Below are 12,845 nucleotides of genomic sequence, written 5' to 3'. Positions count from 1 at the left end.
GTGGTGGGATATCCACATCACATATTAATTGGTGGCAAATACTAATTGGCTTGCAATGGTGTGGGTAGAGTGAATTCCTGTAGCTTGGGTACAGTGAGCTCTGAGGGTGTTTTGTACTCTAAATCAGCCATGTGGTGAATACTTAGAGTTCAGATCACAAGTTTTACTTCTTTTGTTAGCTTAGTTAGTCAGGGTGAGCAGGCAGCATGTCAGCAGAAGAGTACGGAAAGCTGACAAGGAGCCAGCTGGCTGAGATGTGCCAGGCTAGGAGACTGGTGCATGGAAACCTGACTGGAGCCTTGGTTACACCTGCATCAGAAAACAGCAACCAGGAGGACAATCAGACTGGCAGTGGAGATATAATACCCTTGGAGAATGGACAGCTCAACCATTCTGCAGAGGACTTAAAAATCCATCTGGAGCTAAAGAGACTTGAGTTGTAGAGGCCAGGTGTTTGGAGACAGAAGCAGCTGAGAGACTGTGTAGTCTACAGGCTGAGGAGAATGAGAAACTGCTATGCTTGGAGAAAGAGGAAAAGGAGTGGCAGAGGAAGCATGAGAGGGAAATGCTGATGCTTCGCCAGAGTCATGGAAGTAATGGGGAAGGGAGTAACTGGACCCCAAGAGCACAAAAGGTCAATAAATTTCTTCCGCAGTTTAAAGAGGGGGATACATTTGATAGTTTCATTCATATGTTTGAAAGGGTATGCAAACAGTATAGTGTTGACCAAAGCCTCTGGGTACGGTTCCTGACCCCCTTAGTCCATGGTACAGCTGTAACTGTTTTGTTAAAAATGTCTGACATTGCACGTTTTGATTATACTGCTGGTTAAAAATCACTTGTTAGAATTGTTTACGCTAACACCTGAAACGTACAGGAAAAAGCTTTGTGAGCATAGACGCAAGGCAGATGAAAGTGTGTGTGAATATGTAGCTGAACTAAGCACTTATTTCCATAGGTGAGTGAGTGGAAATGACAGCTTAAGTTTAGCCAGCATTCTTAAAGCTAGAAGCAATGTTCTTTGAATTTTACTTAGTTCCCCTAGGTTTTCTTTTGTTTACCTCCCCCCCCCCCGCACCCCCTCCCATTTGTTATCCCTCTCTGGTCTGAGGCCACACTTTTGGATGTTTGTTCCCTTTTTTCTTTTTCTTTTCCCTTCCTTTGTTCAGCTGGCACCTTAGACAAGTTTTGGCGATGGTGCTTTAAATGTTTGTTCTATCTATCTATTTATTTAGTTTGAGTTTTAAGTAGCTCCGATAGTGTAACACACTGGGCTGATATTCAACTGCATACATTTTTAAATTAGATATTTTCAAGCTTTAGTTGACAGTGTTTTTATTGCTGGTTCTGAAAAATGCATTTTCAACAATATTTGTTTAGTATTTTAAGAGGCATTGGTATTTACACTGTCACAGTTTTTAATTTAACCTAAATTAAAAGTTTTGTATTAACTTATAACAAAGTTTTCTCAATGTAGTCTATGTATATATTCTTTTAAATTCATTCAATGGATGTTAACACAATCAATCAATGTCATTAAGTAATTAACCTATGGTTGAGAGCCAAGCACTTTAAATACACTATGTGAAAGTATTATTTGTTACACTTGATAAAGCCTGGTAATACCAGGCGAAAGCGCTTGTGGTGTTGATTTTGTCCATTAAATATGTTGTCTTTGGATTCTTTTTGGTTTCGTTTTTTCCAACTTTATTGACGATTTTGATTAGCTGGAGTATTCAGCAGCAATACTTTGTACTGCATTTTTAGCGGCTGGACAGTGGTTAATCCGAGGAAGGTACCTTCTGCATCTTGTTTCTGGGTTTTTGATTGCTGACATATTTAATGAGTGAGTGGATGTCAGATCACCACTTTTGAAGGGCTGGCAGACCTTTTGGTGAGGGAACAAGCCCTTATCACTTTGCCTGAGGACATGATGATCTGGTTAGCTGATAGACAATGTGCTATTTCAGATGAGTTGTGGAAGAAGGGAGACCTATACCTGGCAAGCATGGCAGTCCTGCACAGGAAAGGGACCCCCAGTACTGCTCATGGGTCTAAAGGAACCCATGGTGGGAAGCCCAGTCTGCCCCAACAGAATCTGCCAGTAGCAGTGGAAGCCACTAGTACAGGTACACATCCAGGAGCTAGGGTTAAATGTTCTGAATGCAACCAGTGGGGCCATGTGGCATACAAGTGTCCACAGAGGCAAGGTGGGGAACAAAAGGTGAGGGAGCCAGTAAGTGGGAAAGACAAAATGCCAATAGTAGATTGTCTTGGGATAACAAGGGTACCAAACTACCACCAGAGTTTATATCCTATTGCAGTGAATGGTAAAGAGGCCATTGCCAAGAGAGACACAGCCTCTGATATAACCATTGTAAAGCATGCAATGGTTACAGAGGAGCACTACTTGCCTGGACAGTCTGCTCCAGTAAAGTGGGATCCCATTCCAAATATCTTTGGCTAGGGTTCCCCTGGAATGGGAGGGGGGAAAAGGAAGCCAGCAAATAGGTGTGTTTGAGGACATACCTGCAGACGTCCTGATAGGGAATGATTTTCATAGTGCAGTACCCTGTGCTTGTGCAGTTACACTCAGTCAGGCTTGGAGATGAGCAGGTAAGTCTGGTAGCCTGGGGGGAACCCAGAAAGACTGCGTACTTGCAGCCAGGACTGGTGAGGTGGTTACTTCAGGGAGGGAGCTACCCTGCAGCAGTGAGACTGAAGGTGAGCCACAGCTGCTTGGGGGTACTGATGGTCCCTTGGACACAGTGACTGCAAAGGTAGAAGTGAGTAGTAGTACCCAGGCTGACAGTAAGCCACCACTGTCAGAGTATGCCAGACTTCCTGTGGAAGGGGAGCTGGGAAGGGTTACAAGAGGGAATTGAGACAGGCTCAGCTCTCAGACCCTACATTGCAAGGCCTGAGGCAGCTAGCTAGGGAGGTACTTGATTCTCAAGGAAAGGGGGAATCTGTATACTGGGACAAAGGGTTACTATACAGAGAGTGGACCCCTGAGGGAGGGCTAGAAGGTGAGAGAGTACAGCAGTTGGTAGTGCCTAGAGCCTACTGTCTTGCACTTCTAGCCATAGCCCATAATATTCCCTATGCAGGTCATATGGGCATAAAATGTACAAAGAGGCACATTATGCAGAACTTCTACTGACCTGGAATTTCCAGAGATATACGGCAGGACCTGTGAGCATTGCCAAAAGGTAGGCAAGGCAGGAGACAAGGTGAGAGCTCCTTTGATGCCTCTGCCTGTGATTGAGGAGCCATTTCAGAGGGTAGCTATGTATATTGTGGGTCCTCTGAGTACCCCAAGTTCCACAAGGAAAAAGTATATACTAGTGGTAGTGGATTATGCTACACAATACCCTGAGGCGGTGACTTTGTCCTCCACTGAGGCAGAGAAGGTGGCAAATGTTTTGTTAGAGATTTTCAGCAGGGTAGGTTTCCCAAAAGAAATACTGGCTGACAGAGGTGCCAATTTCATGTCAGACCTGCTGGCTTGTCTGTGGAAGTCCTGTGGGATGAAGCACATGAAGACCACCCCCTACCATCCCCAGACTAATGGTCTTGTTGAGAGGTTAAACTCTACACTCAAGTCCATGCTACGGGCATTTGCAGATGAGTTTAAGAGGGAGTGGGACAAATATTTGTCCCATCTGTTGTTTGCTTACAGAGACGTTCCCCAGGAATCCACAGGTTTTTCACCCTTTGAGTTGCTGTATGGGCAGAGGGTGAGGGGACCTCCAGATTTAATTCGAGATGAGTGGGGAGGTGAGTGCGAGTCTCACAAGGGGTCTGTTGTGGCATACATCCTAAGCCTCAGGACAAGGCTCAGAGAACTCATGGGCTTGGCCCAGGAGAACCTGGCAGAAGCCCAACAATAGAAAAAGGTGTGGTATGACAGGAATGCTCGAGTTAGAGAGTATGCTGTGGGGCAGCAGGTAATAGTTCTCATTCTTGTCAGACACAACAAACTGCAAACTGCTTGGGAGGGACCCTACAAGGTGGTAAGAAAAAAGGTAAGTGATGTTAACTACATGGTGGAACTGCTAGGCAGACGGCAGGGGCACAAATTGTACCATGTTAACATGGTGAAACCTTACCATGACAGGGAGGCCCTTGTGCTGAGCATTTGCAGTGGATTGCAGGAGGAGTCTGAGGGAGGTCTGGGGACTGATCTCCTCAGTGAGGCTCGGGCTGACACCTCAGTGGAAGGGGTAGCAATGTCCCAGCAGCTATCTGCTACCCAGGTTTGAGAAATCCAAGCAGTGTTGCAGGAATTTAGGGACATGTTCACTGGGAAACCAGGGTACACCCACCTGGGGCAGCACCAGGTGGACACAGGACCCCAAAGGCCTACTAGGCAGGCCCCTTATACAGTGCCTGAGAGAGTCAAACAGACTTTGAGGGAGGAGGTACAAGAGATGTTGGAACTAGGGGTGATTCAAGAGTCCAACAGTCCCTGGGCCTCCCCAGTGGTGCATGTGCCAAAGACGGATGGCAGCATCAGGTTCTGTGTGGACTACAGGAAATTAAATAGTCACACAGAGTCAGATGCTTACCCCATGCCTAAGACAGATGAGGCCCTACAGCAGCTGGGTGAGGCTAAGTATCTTACAACCACTGATCTTGCCAAGGGTTACTGGCAGGTGCCCTTGACTCCCAGTGCTAGGGAGAAGTCAGCCTTTGTGACTCTTTTTGGCTTGTATGAATTCACAAAGATGCCCTTTGGGATGAAGAATACCCCAGTGACTTTCCAGAGGCCGATAGATCATATCCTAGCAGGAGCAAGAGGGTTTGCCCTTGCTTACCTAGATGATATTGCCATCTACAGCCATTCCTGGCCAGAGCACCTTCAGCATGTTAGGGAGGTGCTGGGCAGACTACAGAGGGCAGGGTTGACCATTAAGCCAAGCAAATGTCAGGTGGGTATGTCATAGGTCTCCTACCTAGGACATAGAGAGGGGAGAGGTAAGATAAGGCCAGAACCTGCCAAAGTGGAAGCTATTCAGGCATGGCCTGCACCTGCTACTAAAAAGCATGTGAGGGTATTTTTAGGGACAGCAGGGCACTACAGAAAGTTTGTCCCCAGTTATAGTACCATAGCTGCTCCCCTCACAGATCTGACAAGGAAGAACAGGCCAGACAAGGAAGTATGGACCCCAGTATGTGAGCAGGCATTCCAGACGCTTAAAGAAGCTTTGGGAGGTCCGCCCCATGTTAGCCAGTCCACATTACAGCAAAGAATCTGTTGTGCAGGTGGATGCTTCGAACCATGGGGGAGACGGCGGCTGTACTAAGCCAGATTTCTTCAGAGGGGGAAGAGCACCCAGTGGTTTATCTCAGTCGTAGGCTCCAACCCAGGGAGGAATGCTATGCAGCTATAGAAAAGGAATGTCTAGCTATAGCGTGGGCACTGCAGAAACTTCAGCCTTATCTGTATGGAAGGAAAAGTACAGTTGTGTACCTACCATAAATGTAGATGTTCGAGTGTTCACACTGCTGCAGTCATTACACTTGGGTTATCCTGCCATCAGGTGGTCCCCGCAGTCGGCCCGAGTTCCAAAGTCTTGGTCCGGTGTCGGTTGCTATCGCCTCTTCCCTGACATCAGTGCGCCAGGGGTATACAAGATGCATCCGACGCCATTTTCTTCAGTTTTTCTTGCCCCAAATGTCAGGTGCCCTCAGGAAGGTAGGCAATACATATTGTCAGTAAAACATAACTATAAAAAATAATCACAATACCTTCAGTTACAAGCAAATACACCACAAAGGTTGTATAGGATAGAAAGGTATAGATAAGTCCAGCTGGGACAGAGGGGATGGAGGGAGGGTAAACCTGGACTGCAGCAGTGTGAACACTCGAACATCTATATTTATGGTAGGTACACAACTGTACTATGTTCATCGTGTTACACTACTGCAGTCATTACACTTCGGTAGAATCCCAAAGCTAAGGTTGGGTGGCTGGTCTATAAAGAGTTAGGATTGGCTACGAGGCCCTGCAGAACTGCAGTGGCAAACCCTGCTCTGGATTTAGAGTAAAAAGGCAAGTGGTAATGCTTGGTAAAGGTGTGCACTGAACTCCAAGTTGCAGCCTCCAAAATTTCCTTGGTTGGCACTCCTCTGAGAAAGGCTGTTGAAGTGGCTGCTGCTCTGGTAGAATGTGACCTAATGTTATTAGGGACTGATTTTCCATGCTGTGTGTAGCAGTAACGAATGCAGTGTCCTATCCCATTTGGAGATAGTCTGTTTTGAGACAGCCTTGCCCTGTGATCCTGCGGCATATGCTACAAACAGTTCCTCAGTTTTCCTGAAAGCTTTTGTATTGTCCAAGTAGAAGCGTAGCTGTCTGTGTATGTCCAAAGAGTGCAAAAGTTTCTCCCCTTTATTCTGGGGGTATGGATAAAAGGTTGGCAAATGAATGGTTTGGTTAAGAGCCACACTAGATACCACTTTTGGTATAAAGGTAGGGTTTGTCCTTAAAGAAACCCTGTCCTGATGAAAAATTATAAAGGGTTCCACCGCCATTAATGCCTGTAGCTCTGAGACCCTTCTTGCTGAAGTTAATGCCAAGAGCAGAGCCGTTTTCCATGATAAAAATCTTAGATCGGCTGTATTGGCTGGCTCAAAAGGTGGTAGGGTCAGTTTTTACAAAACAAAATTGAGGTCCCAAGTTGGTGTTGGTGCTCTCCGGGGTGGTCTTATGTTTTTAGCCCCTCTGAGGTACTGCTTTAGCAAGGGATGAGAGAATAAAGGAGGATCCGTGTTGTGCTGAAATGGCAGAGGCATGGATCTTAATTGATGAGAAGGATAGGCCTTTGTCCAGCATCTCAGTTAAGTATTGTGAAATGTGAGGAATGTTTGGGACAAGAGGGTCAAGGCCTTGAGCCTGGTTCCAGGCACAGAATCTCTTCCATTTTTCTGAGTAAGATTTCCTGGTGCTAGGCCTCCTGGCCTCCAAAATGACATCCATAACAGTTTTAGAGAGAGGTGTTGCCTGTCTGGCTAATGAATTTGCCATGCAGCCAGGTTTAGGGTCTTGAGCTGACCGTGCAGGATCTGATTGTTTTGTTGAGTCAGAAGGTGTGAAGTTTGAGGCAAAATCCATGGTGGGCCTTGAGCCAAGTTCTTTAGGATTCGGTACCAGTGCTGGCGTGGCCAGTCTGGAGCAATCAGGATCATCTGTGGTTTCTCTTGTCTGGCTTTTAGGAGTACCTTTGAAAGGAGAGGCAGTGGTGGGAAGGCATAAACTTTCAGGCTTTTCCAGCTGAATGAAAGAGCATCCACTTTCCATGCTTGTGTGTGGTAAGTCCTTGTGCAGAATTTTTGTAGTTGGCAGTTCAGTGGGGAGGCAAAAAGATCTATGTCTGGGCATCCCCATTTTTGTGTTACCATGCTGAAGATTTCTGGATTCAATTTCCATTTGTGTGGGTCCATGATGTTTCTGCTTAGGTCGTCTGCCAGAGTATTTTTCTTTCCTGGCAGGTATTGTGCTTGCAGATGAACTTGATAAGTTAGAGCTGTGTTCCACAAGGTCATGGTTTGCCTGCATAGGGGATAAGAATGAGTGCCCCCTTGCTTGTCTATGTACCACATTACTGTGGTGTTGTCTGTCTTTAATAGCAACTGTCCTGGATGCAGAAGGTCCTTGAAAGCTGTTAGGGCATTTTGAACAGCCAACATCTCTTTTTGATTGATGTGAAGATGCATTTGGTCTGTGGTCCACTTGCCCTGAATACATATTCCTGCCATGTGTGCTCCCCAGGCGTAGTCCGAAGCATCCGTTGTTAGAGTCTGCTTGGCTGTGGGTAGAGTGAAAGGCTGACCCTTGTTGAGGTGACATGCCTGTGCCCACCATTGAAACTCCTGTTGTAAGCAGGGAATTATTGTTATTACAGCTTCTAAACTGTGGGCGTGTTGAGTCCAAACACTTTTTAGGTACCATTTAATTTCCTCATATGCAGTCTGGCATATGGAATTAGTAGTACGCAGGATGCCATGAATCCCAGGGCCTGCAGAATTTTTCTTGCAGGGAGATGAGACTTTTTTGCCAGAAATTGAAAATATTGAGTCAGTTGTCCTTGTTTGTCTGGCATGAGGTAAGCCATCTGGGCCGTTGTATTTAAGCTGGCACCCAGGAATATTATCTGTTGTGAGGGCATCAGTTTTGACTTCTTTTCGTTTACTGTGTACCCTAGAGAGATTAGCAACCTTTTTACAAACGCCAGATGCTTTAGAAGGATGTCCTTGCTCTCTGCTTGAATGAGGCAGTCGTCCAGGTATGGATATATTTGAATTCCTTTTTGTCTGCAAAATGGAATTACTGGTGCCAGGCACTTTGTAAAGACCCTGGGCGCAGTAGATAAGCCAAATGGCAGTGCAGAGAATTGTACCAGCTTTCAATCTGAGATATCTTCTGCAATCTTGTCTGATAGGGACATGCAGGTATGCCTCTTTGAGGTCCAGAGTAACAAGCCAAGCTTTCTTGCCCAGCATGGGAAGAAGCTGATGTAGTGTCTACATTTTGAATTTCGGAACATCCAGGTAAGTATTTAGAGTGGAAAGGTCCAGTATGGGTCTCCATGCTTTGTCCTTTCTGGGGACCAGGAAGAGTCTTGAGTAAAATCCTTATCCTTGTTCCTGCTGTGGTACTGTTTGAATAGCTATCATGTCCATGAGGGCTTAGATTTGGGTTTTTTTTGAGCCTCTGCCCATTGATTTTGTGGCAGGTTTGGCATTCCTTTCATCCTTGGTAAATTGTGAAAGTGGAACCTGTAACCTTGAGACACAATATTTAGAACCCATTTGTCTTGGGTGATTATTTGACAATTTTGAGAAAAAAGTGCTAGTTTTCCTCCTAAGGGGGCTGACAAGAGGGAAATGCTTGGCATACGAAGAGGAAAGTCATTGGGACTGTTTCCTATAAGGCTGAGACCTGTCCTCACCTCCTTTTGGGGTAGAAATACCCCACTGTCATTGTCTGTTAGAGCCTTGGGGTTGAGATCTGCCTCTTGGGCATCTGTATTTGCCTCTCTGTGGTTTGTCTGACACTGGAAAGGACCAATTCTTTGTAGGCCAATTTCTGCTAAATCGAGGTGGCTGAACCTATAAGAAATCTTTGACTGTTTGCATAGATTTGGCTTTATCCTCCATTTTTTTTAACACCTCTTCTGCCTTAACACCAAACAACGTATCATGCTGTAAAGCAGCATCTAATAATTTTGCCTTAACATGATCAGGTAAACTCTGTTCTTTTAACCAAGCATGTCTTCGAATCACAGAACCTGTAACTGCGGATCTACAGGAGGCCTCTAAAGAATCAAAACCACATTGCAGAGTATGTTTTCCCACCTGTTCCACTGCATGCAATAAATCCTGCATTTCTTTATAGTCAGGAGCTTCTGAGCTTGCAAACAGTTTCTGTTTTAACTGAGTCATTAAATATTGTTGGTACTTAAGCATGTGAAACTGGCAATTTAAAGCCCTTACTGCTAAAGTTGCAGAAGTGTAAACTTTCTTCCCCCATCTATCCAAAGCTCTAGAATCTCTGTCAGAGGGGACTGGATTTTTTGCAATGGAAGCCTTAACCCCTTTGGGTCCCTGGGAAATGGTTTCTGGGTCAGCAGAAGGGTTTTTATAAAGAAACTTGTGAGAGTCAGGGACTCTATAGTACCTATCTGGCTTGGCTGGTGCAGGGGGCAAAGAATCAGGAGATAAGCAGGATTCAGAAAATATATCATCCACAATATCTAACACAGGTGGAATAGCCAGGGGCCTGTGTTGAGGCAATAAGAGGAAGTCCCTGAGCCTTTTCTTGGACTCTGAATATTCCTGACTTTCCCAATGGAAATGCTCCCTCATGGTATGTAAAGTTTCCCCAAAACAGTAATCCTCAGGAGGAGAGGCTGAAGGGATAGATTCTTCAGCTTCAGAATCCTCATAGGGGGGTAGGGAGTATCCCTGGTCTGAAGAGGAATCAAAGGAAATGGAAACCTGATCAGAGGAATCATAGTCTGTATCCTGCCTAGGCCTTTTCTCTGGAGGGGGATGGGAACCCCTGATTAGAGTAATGAGGTCTTCGGCCATCTTAAGCATCTGTTTCTTAGGCATGGAGGACTGTGCAGGAGAATGCTGTACTTGCTTCTTTGTCTTTAATGGTGTCTTTATCTTGGCTGCTGTTTTAATGGTAAGTTGTGAAGGTCTGAATACACCCTCAGAAGCCGATGCCTGCTCAGCGGCTCCGGACCCATCTGAGGGAATAGTTTCCGTAGGCCCAATACCTTGAGTTTCCAGAGGCCTAGTTGTCTCCATGTGGGAGTCAGAGGTGGCCTGTGGCTCTGAGGTAGCGGGTGTCAGGGGCTGCGAAAGCGCCTCACTGAGAATCGGCGACTGGCCTGGAAGAGGCTTCTTCGTCGATTTTGGACCTCGGATGCCTGTCTTTATCCTTATCCTTGCGTTTTTTAAGAATTGCGGTCGTCGGTTGATCCGATGGCATAGTATAGTTGAACCTTCGGCTAAAACAGTGCAAAGCAAAATCAAAACGTCTTTTTATAGTGCGTTTGTTAAATCTAGCACAAAATCGACAACTAGTGACGTTGTGATCAGGGCCTAGGCATGGAATACAGTACGAGTGGAAGTCCTTATGAGGTATTTGCTTTCCACAAGAAATACAATTATTAACTTTTTCTGATATCGGTCTGAGGCAAGAAAAAAGTTTCCCCAACGGGGTTCTTAGCTTTATTGAAGACTTCGGATCTGAAATTTGACTTCGAAAATTTCCGTAGTCGGACGACCGGCACTTGCGAACTGCTTTTGCTTTGGGCACCGCGCGGCAAGAAAGACTGAAGAAAATGTCATCGGATGCATCTTGTATACCCCTGGCGCACTGACGTCAGGGAAGAGGCAACAGCAACCGCCAGACCAAGACCTTGGAACTCAGGCCGACTGCGGGACCGCCTGATGGCAAGATAACCCAAGTGTAATGACTGCAGCAGTGTAAACGATGAACATTTCACTGTTATGACAGATCACAACCCCCTAACATGGTTAAACAGAGCCAGCCAGCAAAATGCCAAGTTGCTAAGATGGAGCCTGGGGTTGCAAGCATATGATATGTCCATGAGCACTGCAGTGGGATTAGCAATGCCAATGCAGATGGGCTCTCAAGACAGGGAAAGGGGTAAGGTATAGTCAGACAGAACTAACTCCCTCAAGCAGCGTTTCTCAAAGGTCACTTGATAAACTAGCTTGAGTTCTCCAGGGGGGAGATATGTGAAGATTGGGTGAAGATGGGTGAAGGCTGCCAGCCTAGCCAGATAGAATTTTGGAGATAATTCTGTCATCGGTAAATATTAATGTAAACCACAGGCTGTTGTCTTAAATGGTAAGAATTGTGTTACATGTGGACTGGAAAATAATGTAACAACAGTGCACTCTACTGGCCAAGTAAAGTATGTTGTGACCCTTTGATGTTATAACTCGGAGCCAGTAAGTCTAGAGTGAGGTATCCTGCCTATTGTTTTAAGGCCAGAGTTAATGGCCAGAATTTGCATGCATACATGTCCTTTATTGCTCTGGTTTCTGCCCAGAGGTGAAGAATGTAAATGTAGTTTCTGTTAGCCTGGGAACCCAGGGAAGTGTGAAGAATGATGTAATGTGAACCAGGAATGTGATTTTAAAAACAGAGAGAACCAGAGAGCATTAAGCATTCTTGTCCTGACCATCCAACTCACCAGGACTGTCTTGCTCTATATGTAAGTTTATCTTAGATTTGTGTTTTCTCTTAGAAATAGCTAGAAACTAGAAAGATTAGACTAAGTGTTTTTTATGATGTCAGAACTGTACTACTGAATTATTTTAAGTATTTCTCTGTGATCAGTGAACTCTTGACTAGCACTATGTAGTAACAAGTATTGTCTTGTGTTTTGACTATTTGTTATTAAATATTTTTAAACCCTTTCAACTGTGGCTGTTTTTGTAGAGATACTTTAAGCTCTTTAGAGTACTTATATGCCTTTGGTAAAATTGTACAAAGCCACTCCAATTGCTTTAGCCCTGGACTATACTACTAATTGGATAATAATATTGCACAGTAACAATAGGACATCCTTTTAAGGGGCCTTTGAGTAGCTGATAAATATTAGTGGGTTGTGGCAGCTAGTACTACTGTATAGTCTGGGAAAAAGGGGCACAACTGGAAAACCTGTGCCAGCCTTTCCCAGGAGTGTGTGTGGTTGTATAAACTCTTCTCAAAGTGTATGTGTGTGTCAGCTACCTGGGCAGGGACACAAAGCACTGGTTGGACAGAGAGGGTGCTGGAGGTTTTAGCTTGCCCACTAGGCTGAGATCTGGACCCTATAGCTGTGCCAGTGGTGAGTCTTATTCAGGACCTGGACAGCGAGGAAGAAACCAGCCCTGGACTGACTGTGATCTCTGTGTGCTCTTAAGGAAAATTGCATCTTACTGTGTGTATTTGTTATCCTTTCCTCCTATATGAGATGCCCCTCACCGGTGTTAATGGTGAGGATTGAGGCTCCTTGATTGCTGGGCCAGGGCACGGGCATCACACACACCTTAACAAGATACTGCAGACAAAGACAATACCCAAGTCATGGTCTAAATCTGTAATATCAATGAAAGTAAAAGAAAGCAAAGATCCATGTATTCTGGCATCTTATAGTCCCATCTCAATTTTGGGATACAATTATAAGATCTTTGCATCAATAATAGTTGAAAGACTATCTGTGTTCTTCCCAAGAATAATAAACATGGACCAATGTAGGTTTATCAAGTGAAGGCAAACTACTGATAACATCATAATGACTTACATTATA

Source organism: Protopterus annectens, chromosome 3.part0 (assembly GCF_019279795.1).
Source record: "Protopterus annectens isolate FY-2018-M chromosome 3.part0, PAN1.0, whole genome shotgun sequence".
NCBI lineage: Eukaryota > Metazoa > Chordata > Ceratodontiformes > Protopteridae > Protopterus > Protopterus annectens.
Note: the sequence above shows the minus strand (reverse complement) of the source record.